The sequence below is a fragment of the Nothobranchius furzeri genome, chromosome 9 (assembly GCF_043380555.1).
Source record: "Nothobranchius furzeri strain GRZ-AD chromosome 9, NfurGRZ-RIMD1, whole genome shotgun sequence".
NCBI classification, from domain to species: Eukaryota; Metazoa; Chordata; class Actinopteri; order Cyprinodontiformes; family Nothobranchiidae; genus Nothobranchius; species Nothobranchius furzeri.
Window position 1 is genome coordinate 12,809,820 of NC_091749.1, and position 10,967 is coordinate 12,820,786.

Here is a 10,967-nt window from a genome sequence, read left to right on the forward strand (position 1 = left end):
AACCATAAGTGCTAATGTCTCCATTCCTTTTTGTGGTTGTAGGGGCTGTTGATTGGAGTACACTAAAACAAACCTGACCTCTCTAGGACATTCAGAAGCCAAATTATAAGCCCACAAATGTGTAACTGGACTACTTCTTTAAAGTGACACCAGATCCGGTGACCTTTGGGACATGGTTTGACCCCCTTAGGAAAGTGCTATCATCATGAAACGTTCAGATCATTTACAACTCAATAGATTCTACCTTCCTGTAACGTTTCAGCCTGATTGGACCTTGTTTTCACACAAATGAACCCAGAATGATGTGAAATTGTGCTTCGTGCAACATAATTCTGGGTGCCATTTAAAAACCATAAGTGCTAATGTCTCCATTCCTTTTTGTGGTTGTAGGGGCTGTTGATTGGAGTACACTAAAACAAACCTGATCGCTCTAGGACATTCAGAAGCCAAGTTATAAGTCCACAAATATGTAACTGGACTACTTCTTTAAATTGACACCAGATCCGGTGACCTTTGGGACATGGTTTGACCCCCTTAGGAAAGTGCTATCATCATGAAACGTTCAGATCACTTACAACTCAATAGATTCTACCTTCCTGTAACGTTTCAGCCTGATTGCACCTTGTTTTCACACAAATGAACCCAGAATGATGTGAAATTGTGCTTCGTGCAACATAATTCTGGGTGCCATTTAAAAACCATAAGTGCTAATGACTCCATTCCTTTTTGAGGTTGTAGGGGCTGTTGATTGGAGTACACTAAAACAAACCTGATCTCTCTAGGACATTCAGAAGCCAAGTTATAAGCCCTCAAAGGTGTAACTGGACTACTTCTTTAAAGTGACACCAGGCCCGGTGACCTTTGGGACATGGTTTGACCTCCTATAGGAATGTGCGATCATCATGAAACGTTCAGATCACTTACAACTCAATAGATTCTACCTTCTTGTAACGTTTCAGCCTGATTGGACCTTGTTTTCACACAAATGGACCCAGAATGATGGGAAATTGTGCTTCGTGCAACATAATTCTGGGTGCCATTTACAAACCATAAGTGCTAATGACTCCATTCCTTTTTGTGGATTCCTTTTTGTGGTTGTAGGGGCTGTTGATTGGAGTACACTAAAACAAACCTGATCTCTCTAGGACATTCAGAAGCCAAGTTATAAGCCCACAAATGTGTAACTGGACTACTTCTTTAAATTGACACCAGATCCGGTGACCTTTGGGACATGGTTTGACCCCCTTAGGAAAGTGCTATCATCATGAAACGTTCAGATCACTTACAACTCAATAGATTCTACCTTCCTGTAACGTTTCAGCCTGATTGGACCTTGTTTTCACACAAATGAACCCAGAATGATGTGAAATTGTGCTTCGTGCAACATAATTCTTGGTGCCATTTAAAAACCATAAGTGCTAATGTCTCCATTCCTTTTTGTGGTTGTAGGGGCTGTTGATTGGAGTACACTAAAACAAACCTGACCTCTCTAGGACATTCAGAAGCCAAATTATAAGCCCACAAATGTGTAACTGGACTACTTCTTTAAAGTGACACCAGATCCGGTGACCTTTGGGACATGGTTTGACCCCCTTAGGAAAGTGCTATCATCATGAAACGTTCAGATCATTTACAACTCAATAGATTTTACCTTCCTGTAACGTTTCAGCCTGATTGGACCTTGTTTTCACACAAATGAACCCAGAATGATGTGAAATTGTGCTTCGTGCAACATAATTCTGGGTGCCATTTAAAAACCATAAGTGCTAATGTCTCCATTCCTTTTTGTGGTTGTAGGGGCTGTTGATTGGAGTACACTAAAACAAACCTGATCGCTCTAGGACATTCAGAAGCCAAGTTATAAGTCCACAAATATGTAACTGGACTACTTCTTTAAATTGACACCAGATCCGGTGACATTTGGGACATGGTTTGACCCCCTTAGGAAAGTGCTATCATCATGAAACGTTCAGATCACTTACAACTCAATAGATTCTACCTTCCTGTAACGTTTCAGCCTGATTGCACCTTGTTTTCACACAAATGGACCCAGAATGATGTGAAATAGTGCTTCGTGCAACATAATACTGGGTGCCATTTACAATCCATAAGTGCTAATGACTCCCTTCCTTTTTGTGGTTGTAGGGGCTGTTGATTGGAGTACACTAAAACAAACCTGATCTCTCTAGGACATTCAGAAGCCAAGTTATAAGCCCACAAATGTGTAACTGGACTACTTCTTTAAATTGACACCAGATCCGGTGACCTTTGGGACATGGTTTGACCCCCTTAGGAAAGTGCTATCATCATGAAACGTTCAGATCACTTACAACTCAATAGATTCTACCTTCCTGTAACGTTTCAGCCTGATTGAACCTTGTTTTCACACAAATGAACCCAGAATGATGTGAAATTGTGCTTCGTGCAACATAATTCTGGGTGCCATTTACAAACCATCAGTGCTAATGACTCCATTCCTGTTTGTGGTTGTAGGGGCTTTTGATTGGAGTACACTAAAACAAACCTAACCTCTCTAGGGCATTTAGAAGCCAAGTTATATGCCCACAAAGGTGTAACTGGACTACATCTTTAAAGTGACACCAGGCCCGGTGACCTTTGGGACATGGTTTGACCCCCTATAGGAATGTGCGATCATCTTGAAACGTTCAGATCACTTACAACTCAATAGATTCTACCTTCTTGTAGCGTTTCAGCCTGATTGGACCTTGTTTTCACACAAATAAACCCAGAATGATGTGAAATTGTGCTTCGTGCAACGTAATTCTGGGTGCCATTTACAAACCATAAGTGCTAATGACTCCATTCCTTTTTGTGGTTGTAGGGGCTGTTGATTGGAGTACAATAAAACAAACCTGATCTCTCTAGGGCATTCAGAAGCCAAGTTATAAGCCCACAAATGTGTAACTGGACTACTTCTTTAAATTGACACCAGATCCGGTGACCTTTGGGACATGGTTTGACCCCCTTAGGAAAGTGCTATCATCATGAAACGTTCAGATCACTTACAACTCAATAGATTCTACCTTCCTGTAACGTTTCAGCCTGATTGGACCTTGTTTTCACACAAATGAACCCAGAATGATGTGAAATTGTGCTTCGTGCAACATAATTCTGGGTGCCATTTAAAACCCATAGGTGCTAATGACTCCATTCTTTTTTGTGGTTGTAGGGGCTGTTGATTGGAGTATACTAAAACAAACCTGATCTCTCAGGGACATTCAGAGGCCAAGTTATAAGCCCACAAATGTGTAACTGGACTACTTCTTTAAAGAGACACCAGGCCCGGTGACCTTTGGGACATGGTTTTACCCCCTATAGGAATGTGCGATCACTTGAAACGTTCAGATAATTACAACTCAATAGGTTCTACCTTCTTGTAGCGTTTCAGCCTGATTGGACCTTGTTTTCACACAAATGGACCCAGAATGATGTGAAATTGTGCTTCGTGCATCATAATTCTGGGTGCCATTTACAAACCATAAGTGCTAATGACTCCATTCCTTTTTGTGGGTGTAGGGGCTGTTGATTGGAGTACACTAAAACAAACCTGATCGCTCTAGGACATTCAGAAGCCAAGTTATAAGCCCACAAATGTGTAACTGGACTACTTCTTTAAATTGACACCAGATCCTTTGACCTTTGGGACATGGTTTGACCCCCTTAGGAAAGTGCTATCATCATGAAACGTTCAGATCACTTACAACTCAATAGATTCTACCTTCCTGTAACGTTTCAGCCTGATTGGACCTTGTTTTCACACAAATGAACCCAGAATGATGTGAAATTGTGCTTCGTGCAACATAATTCTGGGTGCCATTTAAAAACCATAAGTGCTAATGACTCCATTCCTTTTTGAGGTTGTAGGGGCTGTTGATTGGAGTACACTAAAACAAACCTGATCTCTCTAGGACATTCAGAAGCCAAGTTATAAGCCCTCAAAGGTGTAACTGGACTACTTCTTTAAAGTGACACCAGGCCCGGTGACCTTTGGGACATGGTTTGACCTCCTATAGGAATGTGCGATCATCATGAAACGTTCAGATCACTTACAACTCAATAGATTCTACCTTCTTGTAACGTTTCAGCCTGATTGGACCTTGTTTTCACACAAATGGACCCAGAATGATGGGAAATTGTGCTTCGTGCAACATAATTCTGGGTGCCATTTACAAACCATAAGTGCTAATGACTCCATTCCTTTTTGTGGTTGTAGGGGCTGTTGGTTGGAGTACATTAAAACAAACCTGATCTCTCTAGGACATTCAGAAGCCAAGTTATAAGCCCACAAATGTGTAACTGGACTACTTCTTTAAATTGACACCAGATCCGGTGACCTTTGGGACATGGTTTGACCCCCTTAGGAAAGTGCTATCATCATGAAACGTTCAGATCACTTACAACTCAATAGATTCTACCTTCCTGTAACGTTTCAGCCTGATTGGACCTTGTTTTCACACAAATGAACCCAGAATGATGTGAAATTGTGTTTAGTGCAGCATAATTCTGGGTGCCATTTAAAAACCATAAGTGCTAATGACTCCATTCCTTTTTGAGGTTGTAGGGGATGTTGATTGGAGTACACTAAAACAAACCTGATCTCTCTAGGATATTCAGAAGCCAAGTTATAAGCCCACAAAGGTGTAACTGGACTACTTCTTTAAATTTACACCAGATCCGGTGACCTTTGGGACATGGTTTGACCCCCTTAGGAAAGTGCTATCATCATGAAACGTTCAGATCACTTACAACTCAATAGATTCTACCTTCTTGTAGCGTTTCAGCCTGATTGGACCTTGTTTTCACACAAATGAACCCAGAATGATGTTAAATTGTGCTTCGTGCAACATAATTCTGGGTGCCATTTACAAACCATAAGTGCTAATGACTCCATTCCTTTTTGTGGATTCCTTTTTGTGGTTGTAGGGGCTGTTGATTGGAGTACACTAAAACAAACCTGATCTCTCTAGGACATTAAGAAGCCAAGTTATAAGCCCACAAATGTGTAACTGGACAACTTCTTTAAATTGACACCAGATCCGGTGATCATTGGGACATGGTTTGACTCCCTTAGGAAAGTGCTATCATCATGAAACGTTCAGATCACTTACAACTCAATAGATTCTACCTTCCTGTAACGTTTCAGCCTGATTGGACCTTGTTTTCACACAAATGAACCCAGAATGATGTGAAATTGTGCTTCGTGCAACATAATTCTGGGTGCCATTTAAAAACCATAAGTGCTAATGACTCCATTCCTTTTTGTGGTTGTAGGGGCTGTTGATTGGAGTACCCTAAAACAAACCTGATCTCTCTAGGACATTCAGAAGCCAAGTTATAAGCCCACAAATGTGTAACTGGACTACTTCTTTAAATTGACACCGGATCCGGTGACCTTTGGGACATGGTTTGACCCCCTTAGGAAAGTGCTATCATCATGAAACGTTCAGATCACTTACAACTCAATAGATTCTACCTTCCTGTAACGTTTCAGCCTGATTGGACCTTGTTTTCACATAAATGAACCCAGAATGATGTGAAATTGTGCTTCGTGCAACATAATTCTTGGTGCCATTTAAAAACCATAAGTGCTAATGTCTCCATTCCTTTTTGTGGTTGTAGGGGCTGTTGATTGGAGTACACTAAAACAAACCTGACCTCTCTAGGACATTCAGAAGCCAAATTATAAGCCCACAAATGTGTAACTGGACTACTTCTTTAAAGTGACACCAGATCCAGTGACCTTTGGGACATGGTTTGACCCCCTTAGGAAAGTGCTATCATCATGAAACGTTCAGATCACTTACAACTCAATAGATTCTACCTTCCTGTAACGTTTCAGCCTGATTGGACCTTGTTTTCACACAAATGAACCCAGAATGATGTGAAATTGTGCTTCGTGCAACATAATTCTGGGTGCCATTTAAAAACCATAAGTGCTAATGTCTCCATTCCTTTTTGTGGTTGTAGGGGCTGTTGATTGGAGTACACTAAAACAAACCTGATTGCTCTAGGACATTCAGAAGCCAAGTTATAAGCCCACAAATATGTAACTGGACTACTTCTTTAAATTGACACCAGATCCGGTGACCTTTGGGACATGGTTTGACCCCCTTAGGAAAGTGCTATTATCATCAAACGTTCAGATCACTCAAAACTCAATAGATTCTACCTTCCTGTAACGTTTCAGCCTGATTGCACCTTGTTTTCACACAAATGGACCCAGAATGATGTGAAATAGTGCTTCGTGCAACATAAGACTGGGTGCCATTTACAATCCATAAGTGCTAATGACTCCATTCCTTTTTGTGGTTGTAGGGGCTGTTGATTGGAGTACACTAAAACAAACCTGATCTCTCTAGGACATTCAGAAGCCAAGTTATAAGCCCACAAATGTGTAACTGGACTACTTCTTTAAATTGACACCAGATCCGGTGACCTTTGGGACATGGTTTGACCCCCTTAGGAAAGTGCTATCATCATGAAATGTTTAGATCACTTACAACTCAATAGATTCTACCTTCCTGTAACGTTTCAGCCTGATTGGACCTTGTTTTCACACAAATGAACCCAGAATGATGTGAAATTGTGCTTCGTGCAACATAATTCTGGGTGCCATTTACAAACCATAAGTGCTAATGACTCCATTCCTGTTTGTAGTTGTAGGGGCTTTTGATTGGAGTACACTAAAACAAACCTAACCTCTCTAGGGCATTTAGAAGCCAAGTTATAAGCCCACAAAGGTTTAACTGGACTACATCTTTAAAGTGACACCAGGCCCGGTGAACTTTGGGACATGGTTTTACCCCCTATAGGAATGTGCGGTCATCTTGAAACGTTCAGATCACTTACAACTCAATAGATTCTACGTTCTTGTAGCGTTTCAGCCTGATTGGACCTTGTTTTCACACAAATGGACCCAGAATGATGTGAAATTGTGCTTCGTGCAACATAATTCTGGGTGCCATTTCCTAACCATAAGTGCTAATGACTCCATTCCTTTTTGTGGTTGTAGGGGCTGTTGATTGGAGTACACTAAAACAAACCTGATCTCTCTAGGACATTCAGAAGCCAAGTTATAAGCCCACAAATGTGTAACTGGACTACTTCTTTAAATTGACACCAGATCCGGTGACCTTTGGGACATGGTTTGACCCCCTTAGGAAAGTGCTATCATCATGAAACGTTCAGATCACTTACAACTCAGTAGATTCTACCTTCCTGTAACGTTTCAGCCTGATTGGACCTTGTTTTCACACAAATGAACCCAGAATGATGTGAAATTGTGCTTCGTGCAACATAATTCTGGGTGCCATTTACAAACCATAAGTGCTAATGACTCCATTCCTTTTTGAGGTTGTAGGGGCTGTTGATTGGAGTTCACTAAAACAAACCTGATCTCTCTAGGACATTCAGAAGCCAAGTTATAAGCCCTCAAAGGTGTAACTGGACTACTTCTTTAAAGTGACACCAGGCCCGGTGACCTTTGGGACATGGTTTGACCCCCTATAGGAATGTGCGATCATCATGAAACGTTCAGATCACTTACAACTCAATAGATTCTACCTTCTTGTAACGTTTCAGCCTGATTGGACCTTGTTTTCACACAAATGGACCCAGAATGATGGGAAATTGTGCTTCGTGCAACATAATTCTGGGTGCCATTTACAAACCATAAGTGCTAATGACTCCATTCCTTTTTGTGGTTGTAGGGGCTGTTGGTTGGAGTACATTAAAACAAACCTGATCTCTCTAGGATATTCAGAAGCCATGTTATAAGCCCACAAAGGTGTAACTGGACTACTTCTTTAAATTGACACCAGATCCGGTGACCTTTGGGACATGGTTTGACCCCCTTAGGAAAGTGATATCATCATGAAACGTTCAGATCACTTACAACTCAATAGATTCTACCTTCCTGTAATGTTTCAGCCTGATTGGACCTTGTTTTCACACAAATGAACCCAGAATGATGTGAAATTGTGCTTCGTGCAACATAATTCTTGGTGCCATTTAAAAACCATAAGTGCTAATGTCTCCATTCCTTTTTGTGGTTGTAGGGGCTGTTGATTGGAGTACACTAAAACAAACCTGACCTCTCTAGGACATTCAGAAGCCAAATTATAAGCCCACAAATGTGTAACTGGACTACTTCTTTAAAGTGACACCAGATCCGGTGACCTTTGGGACATGGTTTGACCCCCTTAGGAAAGTGCTATCATCATGAAACGTTCAGATCACTTACAATTCAATAGATTCTACCTTCCTGTAACGTTTCAGCCTGATTGGACCTTGTTTTCACACAAATGAACCCAGAATGATGTGAAATTGTGCTTCGTGCAACATAATTCTGGGTGCCATTTAAAAACCATAAGTTCTAATGTCTCCATTCCTTTTTGTGGTTGTAGGGGCTGTTGATTGGAGTACACTAAAACAAACCTGATCTCTCTAGGACATTCAGAAGCCAAGTTATAAGCCCACAAATGTGTAACTGGACTACTTCTTTAAATTGACACCAGATCCGGTGACCTTTGGGACATTGTTTGACCCCTTTAGGAAAATGCTATCATCATGAAACGTTCAGATCACTTACAACTCAATAGATTCTACCTTCCTGTAACGTTTCAGCCTGATTGGACCTTGTTTTCACACAAATGAACCCAGAATGATGTGAAATTGTGCTTCGTGCAACATAATTCTGGGTGCCATTTACAAACCATAAGTGCTAATGACTCCATTCCTGTTTGTGGTTGTAGGGGCTTTTGATTGGAGTACACTAAAACAAACCTAACCTCTCTAGGGCATTTAGAAGCCAAGTTATAAGCCCACAAAGGTGTAACTGGACTACATCTTTAAAGTGACACCAGGCCCGGTGACCTTTGGGACATGGTTTTACCCCCTATAGGAATGTGCGATCATCTTGAAACGTTCAGATCACTTACAACTCAATAGATTCTACCTTCTTGTAGCGTTTCAGCCTGATTGGACCTTGTTTTCACACAAATGAACCCAGAATGATGTGAAATTGTGCTTCGTGCAACATAATTCTGGGTGCCATTTCCTAACCATAAGTGCTAATGACTCCATTCCTTTTTGTGGTTGTAGGGGCTGTTGATTGGAGTACACTAAAACAAACCTGATCTCTCTAGGACATTCAGAAGCCAAGTTATAAGCCCACAAATGTGTAACTGGACTACTTCTTTAAATTGACACCAGATCCGGTGACCTTTGGGACATGGTTTGACCCCCTTAGGAAAGTGCTATCATCATGAAACGTTCAGATCACTTACAACTCAGTAGATTCTACCTTCCTGTAACGTTTCAGCCTGATTGGACCTTGTTTTCACACAAATGAACCCAGAATGATGTGAAATTGTGCTTCGTGCAACATAATTCTGGGTGCCATTTACAAACCATAAGTGCTAATGACTCCATTCCTTTTTGAGGTTGTAGGGGCTGTTGATTGGAGTTCACTAAAACAAACCTGATCTCTCTAGGACATTCAGAAGCCAAGTTATAAGCCCTCAAAGGTGTAACTGGACTACTTCTTTAAAGTGACACCAGGCCCGGTGACCTTTGGGACATGGTTTGACCCCCTATAGGAATGTGCGATCATCATGAAACGTTCAGATCACTTACAACTCAATAGATTCTACCTTCTTGTAACGTTTCAGCCTGATTGGACCTTGTTTTCACACAAATGGACCCAGAATGATGGGAAATTGTGCTTCGTGCAACATAATTCTGGGTGCCATTTACAAACCATAAGTGCTAATGACTCCATTCCTTTTTGTGGTTGTAGGGGCTGTTGGTTGGAGTACATTAAAACAAACCTGATCTCTCTAGGATATTCAGAAGCCATGTTATAAGCCCACAAAGGTGTAACTGGACTACTTCTTTAAATTGACACCAGATCCGGTGACCTTTGGGACATGGTTTGACCCCCTTAGGAAAGTGCTATCATCATGAAACGTTCAGATCACTTACATCTCAATAGATTCTACCTTCTTGTAGCGTTTCAGCCTGATTGGACCTTGTTTTCACACAAAAGAACCCAGAATGATGTGAAATTGTGCTTCGTGCAACATAATTCTGGGTGCCATTTACAAACCATAAGTGCTAATGACTCCATTCCTTTTGGTGGATTCCTTTTTGTGGTTGTAGGGGCTGTTGATTGGAGTACACTAAAACAAACCTGATCTCTCTAGGACATTCAGAAGCCAAGTTATAAGCCCACAAATGTGTAACTGGACTACTTCTTTAAATTGACACCAGATCCGGTGACCTTTGGGACATGGTTTGACCCCGTTAGGAAAGTGCTATCATCATGAAACGTTCTGATCACTTACAACTCAATAGATTCTACCTTCCTGTAACGTTTCAGCCTGATTGGACCTTGTTTTCACACAAATGAACCCAGAATGATGTGAAATTGTGCTTCGTGCAACATAATTCTGGGTGCCATTTACAAACCATAAGTGCTAATGACTCCATTCCAGTTTGTGGTTGTAGGGGCTTTTGATTGGAGTACACTAAAACAAACCTAACCTCTCTAGGGCATTTAGAAGCCAAGTTATAAGCCCACAAAGGTGTAACTGGACTACATCTTTAAAGTGACACCAGGCCCGGTGACCTTTGGGACATGGTTTTACCCCCTATAGGAATGTGCGATCATCTTGAAACGTTCAGATCACTTACAACTCAATAGATTCTACCTTCTTGTAGCGTTTCAGCCTGATTGGACCTTGTTTTCACACAAATGAACCCAGAATGATGTGAAATTGTGCTTCGTGCAACATAATTCTGGGTGCCATTTCCTAACCATAAGTGCTAATGACTCCATTCCTTTTGTGGTTGTAGGGGCTGTTGATTGGAGTACACTAAAACAAACCTGATCTCTCTAGGACATTCAGAAGCCAAGTTATAAGCCCACAAATGTGTAACTGGAC